Genomic DNA, 6,000 nt, shown 5'->3' with positions numbered 1-6,000 from the left:
CAAAATCGAGCCATTAAGTGTGGAGATTCCTTATTGGTTGACTGATGTATCTAGTTTATGCTAATTAGATAAGCTGTGTGGAATGTATAAATACTGCTCCTGTCCTGCAATAAACGGCTTCCACTCTTGCTGTATCAACGTACACAAGTTATTCGTCACCCCCCCAGTTATTTTGCTGCAGCCGGACTGCGGCAAGGGTTGGTCACCAAAGCTGGCTTGTGTGTCCCCAGCAGCCCCACTGGCATCGTCCCACGATGGTGACAGATGTCCTGATGGTGACAGAGAAGCCAGCTGGAAGAGGCTGTGTGTGAAATCTTGTCCCTCAGACAACAGAGCATCAGTCATCTATAAACAGCCACTTCTGTTCCCAGGTGTGGAGGGGTCTTGCTCAGGACAGGGACGGGAATCCTGGGGCTCCTCTTCCTCAGCTCATCCTGCAGACGAGCTTCATGGGCCCGTCCACAGCCCAGCGCAGAGTGAGGCCCATGGCAGAAGACTCAGGGCCTCTCTGCACCAGCAGGTTGGAGGTGGCCCCTGTGACACGCTGGGAACAGGAGACCCAGCGGGGGCAGAGTGCTTGCTCTAGAGCAGAGGCCCAAAGAGGAGGCCCGAGTGCTGACTCAGAATCTTCGAGACTCACCAAGCCAGTTCAGCCTCGCCCACCTGGCGGCACAGACGTGAAGTTCAAACACACAGCAGCTCGCTGGAGAAGTCGGAAGCTCTTCGGGAATGAAGAATCTCTATGAGGAGGGGCCCTGAGCGCACCGCACTGTTTCCGGGGTGTGCAATCCAGGGTGCTGGGTTAAGACATGGGGGTTGGTGAGGCCGTGGAGACACACAGCCCTTGCATGTGGCTGGTAGGAACGTGCCCGAGGCAGTTGCTCCTAGAACAGCCATGGAGTTGTCTCTTGGAGCAGAAACCCCAATTCTAGGTTCCGAGCCGAAAAGATGGAGTGCGGGGGCTCGGACACTTGCCACCACGTCCACCACCTCCGAACACACAGCACCAAAAGGCAGAAGCAACCCACGTGCCCAGCTGCAGACCAATGGGCACAGAACGTGGCCTGTGCCCGCAGTGGAGTTGCGCTCAGCCTGAACAGCAGTGGGTCTGACACATGCCATATATGGATGTGACATGGAAACGTGCCACGGTAACACGCCAGACGCCAAGGCTCCGATGATCCACAGGGCACCAAAGAGGGTCAAGTTCAAAGGCACAGAAAGTGGAATCTGGCTGCCAGGGGTGGAGGGTGGAGAGGAGGGTGGGAAGCCAGTGTTGGTGGGACAGAGCTCTGCAGCTGGACGTGGGGGTGGCTGTACGACGGGGACGTACTTAATGGATTGCACACTCACAACAGTGACACAGAGATTCACAATTAAAGAACAAAAGCTTCAAATACTTGGGAGCCCCAGGGCACAATGGCCTTTTTACACTAAAGCTTCCCTGGGGAGTGGACTCCACTGTCCCAGATCTCAAGGCTAACCGGATGTCACTCAAGCTTGATGACACTGGGGACAGCTAGCACACTCAGGGTCTAGAGAGGAGCCGAGGTGTGGACAGGTACTTTCACCTGGTCTGGAGCCCCATTCTGCTCAGCGAGTCTCATCGGCAGGACCCCACTTAGTGGTTTCGGAGGCTTCCTCCCCCTCGCTGGACTGGGTGCACGTGGTGTGACATTTCTTCGTACGGCCGTTACTATGGGGTGAGCCCATTTCATCTGTGCACCCACAGGGGTTCCACGGTTGCCTTCATTTACAGATGGGAAACGGAGGCACTGAAACGTTCAGTCACTTTCCTGAACTTTCCGAGCTGGGGGCAGAGACGGGGGCAGAAGCAGATCCGCTGCAGAGCCACGTTCTTGGTCGGAGTCCCAGGGCTCCAGACAAGCCGTGCCTCTCGCTCGGGAGAGAAGGGCCTGCCAAAGCCACCGGAGTTTTTGCTGTGAACTTGCTTGGAATTTTGGGGGGCCTCATCAAAGAAGCCACCAATCCCAGGGGTGCTGTGAACCCAGCCAGGCTCCAGCAGGGCCCGTGGACCCCCTGGCACCACCTGGAGGCACTGTTGACAGTCCTGACATGGAGGAGGGCGCAACTGGTGTCAGGTGGGCTGAGCCGGGCTGAGCCAAACCCCCCACAGAGCACGGGCAGCCCATGGCCAGGCACGGGGCTCCGAGTGCAGCCGGCCCGGTGGACTGCGGAGACTGTAGGCTGTGGCTGGGAGCCATGAACGGAGTCGCAGTTTTAGGTTTTTAAATTTCCCCCAAAGTCTTAAAATACTCAGCAAGCTCATCAGCGTGGTTTTCTCTGGGTGGCTGGGAACGCCAGGGAGCTTTATTTTCTTCTTTTGGCAAGAAGTGAATTTTCCAGATTATATTCCATGAATATGCATGGTCTTATAACCAAGTAAGCTTCAGCTTCTTGAAGAAGTCCATGGGCCCTGGGCAAGAGAACCCTTCGGGGTCCTTTCCATCATCTGGGGCAAAGTGTCAGAAAGGTGGAGGTTGGGGTCGAGGTCGGGCTCTGCACACCCTGATGTCACCTCTGGGGGCTGGCTTCTCCCTGGTAACCTGGAGATGGTGGCCCCCAGGCTGACCTTGGAGGATACCTGGCCAGTGCCAGGCACCACGGAGCTCAGCGTTTGCACCCAGTAGCTCAGGTCAAGCCTGGGAGACTGGCCCCTGAGGAGGAGGAAGTGGTTCTCCCCAGAGCCACGCAGGCAGCCGGTGGCCTGAAGGAGGGAGGGTAGCAGGGCTTAGCCTTCCTCACGGGGAGCCAAGCCTCTGAGGACTGGAGTCACACCTGACAAAGGCAAACCACAGGATGTTCCAAGGACCTGGCTGAGCCCCTGGGGCCCGGAGCCTCCGGCCTTCAACATCGCAGCGGGCACCCTTGGCCTCACTCACCACGGAGCCAGCTTGGGGTCAGGATTCCGCCAGCCCATGAGCTGCCTTCAGAAGGACCCGTTGTGGCCATCCCCTGCATCAGCCGTCTCCCACACTTGCGCTACGGGACGCCATCAGGGTGCTCTCGTTCAGGGTACCCGAGCTGCAGGTTGGTGACTGGGAAGGGGAAGGGACCAAGGCTGGCCAGGCGGCTCCCGGCCCCTCTCGCCTGGCGGCCCCGTCTGCCCTCATCGGGCGGCAGGCTGAGCACAGGTGGGCACCCCGAGGAACCTGGAGCTCCACCAAATGCTGCGGTCAGCTCCAGACATGGCCCCCTGGGCCAGGGAGTCAGCAGGTGTTCAGTGTGATGTCCCACACAACACGGGGACACGCTCAAGCCGAACATGATTTATTCGAAGTTCGAGCTTAACAGGGTGTCCCGTGTCTTACACGACAGCCCTCCCAAGGGGTCCTCGAAGTCTGGGGGTGAGAGAGGAAAAGGGCCCGGGGTGCCCAGCCGTCCTTTATCAGGACAGCTCCATCCAGATGGGGCCGCGGGCCCCTGTGGGGGCCGGGGTCTGAGTCCTCCCGGATCGGCCTCTGCCTCTTTCCTGAAGGGACCTTTTCTGCTTCCTTTTCCTGCACAGGCTCCCGCCACCCTGGGCTGAAGGCTAGACCACCAAGTCCCCCATGCACTGCTGGACCTGAGCGGCCAGGCTCCAAAGGGGCTCAGGGGACACTTGGTCACTGAACATGGGCCCAGCTACCCCGGCCTCCCTGCTCATCCCGCCTGCCCTCGCATACCGCTGGCCACAGCTGCGGCTTGTACCCCGCGTCCCCTGCCTGAGCCCCCAGGCAGAGTCAGCTCTCAGCTTCGCCTCGGCTTGCGCCAGAGGTTCCACGGGACGGGGAGGGGTGGGGAGCAGGAGTAGACCTGACCCCGAGTGTCCAGCTCCTGCTCCTGACGCGGGGCGAGGTGCGGACTCCTAGTGCCGATGTCCTCTCTACGGCTAGTACGTCTGAGGCCAGAATTCCAAGCCAAGCCGCCCAGCTCCGGGCCCGGCTCAGGTCAGTGCCCTCCTAAGCACCTACACCTGGAATGTCCCCCTGGGTTGTGCCTGACCCACCCCCTCCTGTGCCCCAGGCTCCATGAGGGGAGGGGCCCCTGAATCCCAGTGCACCACAGCATCCAGCGGTGGTAATAATATCGGGACTTATTAAGTGCTCACTGGGTTCCAAGCACTTTTTAAATGTTTCACACTTTTAACTCAGTTCCAACAGCAACCCCCTGAGTTGTAAGCACTGTTGTTATCTTCATTTTACCAACGGAGAAACCGAGGCTCAGAGAGGATGGGTTAGTAGCTCAAGTCACACAGCTAGTGGCAGAGCCGGAAGTTCAACTCTGCCAACCCAGGCCTGCCGCATGCTCAGCCTCCCCAGCAACTTATTTAGCAAGACCTTCAGAACAAATCCACAAAAGAGAGAGTCATAGCAGAGGTGAAGACATGGAGGCCCAGAGGGTCTGCACCAGCCACTGCCAGGCCAGAAGCCCTGTCATCTCTAAATGCTTGGGTGAGCTGCATTCCTTACCCTGAGTACTCTTCAGCCCTGGTATTAGTCATGTGGGATGATCAACCATGAACCATGATAACAATAGCTAACTCTGGTCGCGAGTGCATCTGCCTCACTTTATCAATGAGGTTCAAAATAGTGAAGTAACTGTCCCAAGACCCCAGGGCTTCTTGGTGGCCGACCTGGGACGGGAGCCCTGGTCTGTCTAAGCTAAAAGAGAGTCAGAACATGGATCTCCCCTCTGTCCCCAGGAGATGGCTTTGCATCACTGAGAAGCTGTATATTTTTACTGAAAGGATCTCGAACAAAGCGGATTTCTCTCTGTTCTATATTTTCCAAGATGAGAACTCCAGCCAACTGGGAAAAATCTCATTCACTGCTTGGTCCATGAGCGTGGGCATGCGGGGGCCTGGCAGCCCACAGGAGGCACCTGGCTCCACATAGAAGGCACAGCTGAAGCTGGGTCCTCTAGGTGGTAGCCCAAGTCCTCCAGGGAACAGCGCCCACGGGCCACACATGGGCATGCACAAAAGGCGCATAATAGGAATTGGCTCACACACTTACAGAAGCCAGGGTGTCCCCCCACCACTGTCCACAGCAGGAGAGCCAGGAAAGCAGGTGGGATTCGATTCAAGCCCTAAGAACCGGGGAGCCATGGGATATATCCACTCTGAGCCTGAAGGCCTGATGGGGAGCCGGGGTCAGTGTGTGTCCCAGGCTTCGTCAAAAGGCCCAAGGGCAGGAGCGCCGGTTCCAGGAGCAGGAGAAGACGGTGTCACAGCTCCATCAGGAGCACAAGTTCACCCGTCCTCTGCCTTGTTCTTCTGTTCAGGCGTTCCTGGGTCGGACCATGGCCCCGCCCTAGGAGAACAAGCCTCTTCATGCAGCCCACACCTTCAAACCTCGTCTCTTCTGCAAACATCCTGGAGCCACCTCAGATGGCTGGTCAGGCGCTTGCTCTCCTCACTCCCTCCTGCCCTCCTTGCGCTGTCCCACAGCCCTGTGTGAAGAGAGCTCTGCCGGCCTGGTCAGCACGGAGCCTCACAGCTGCAGGAGGCGGCTGGACATGCCCAGGCTGCCGCAGCGCCACAGCAAGGCACAGCCAATGTGGTGTCCCTCAGCCAATCCTAGTGCCCATCAACCCCCATGTCCATTATCCTTGGTGTCCATCAACCTCAGTGTCCCTCAGCTGATGATGGCTGAACGAGACGCTGTGGGTCTAGACAGTGGGTCATTGCTCAGCTTTGGAACAGGAAGGGCACTTGGCGCCCCCTGCCGTGTGACGCCCCGGGAGCGGCTTGCTTAGGGAAAGACGCCAGACAGAAGGTCACAGGCTGCTGACTCCGTCCATCAATCCACATGTCCATCAACCCTGGTGTCCATCAGCTAACCCCCGGTCCAACAACCAACCCCAGTGTCCATCAACCCCCGTGTCCATCAGATGTCCAGAACAGGCACCCGGAGACAGAAGGCACTCTGTGGTGGCCGGGGACAGCCGGGAGGGGCTGGGGTGGGGTGATGTGGGGGCAGGGACATCCTTTGGGGA

This window comes from Marmota marmota, unplaced genomic scaffold (assembly GCF_001458135.2).
Source record: "Marmota marmota marmota unplaced genomic scaffold, marMar, whole genome shotgun sequence".
In the NCBI taxonomy this organism is placed as follows: domain Eukaryota; kingdom Metazoa; phylum Chordata; class Mammalia; order Rodentia; family Sciuridae; genus Marmota; species Marmota marmota.
This window is presented reverse-complemented; position numbering follows the sequence as displayed.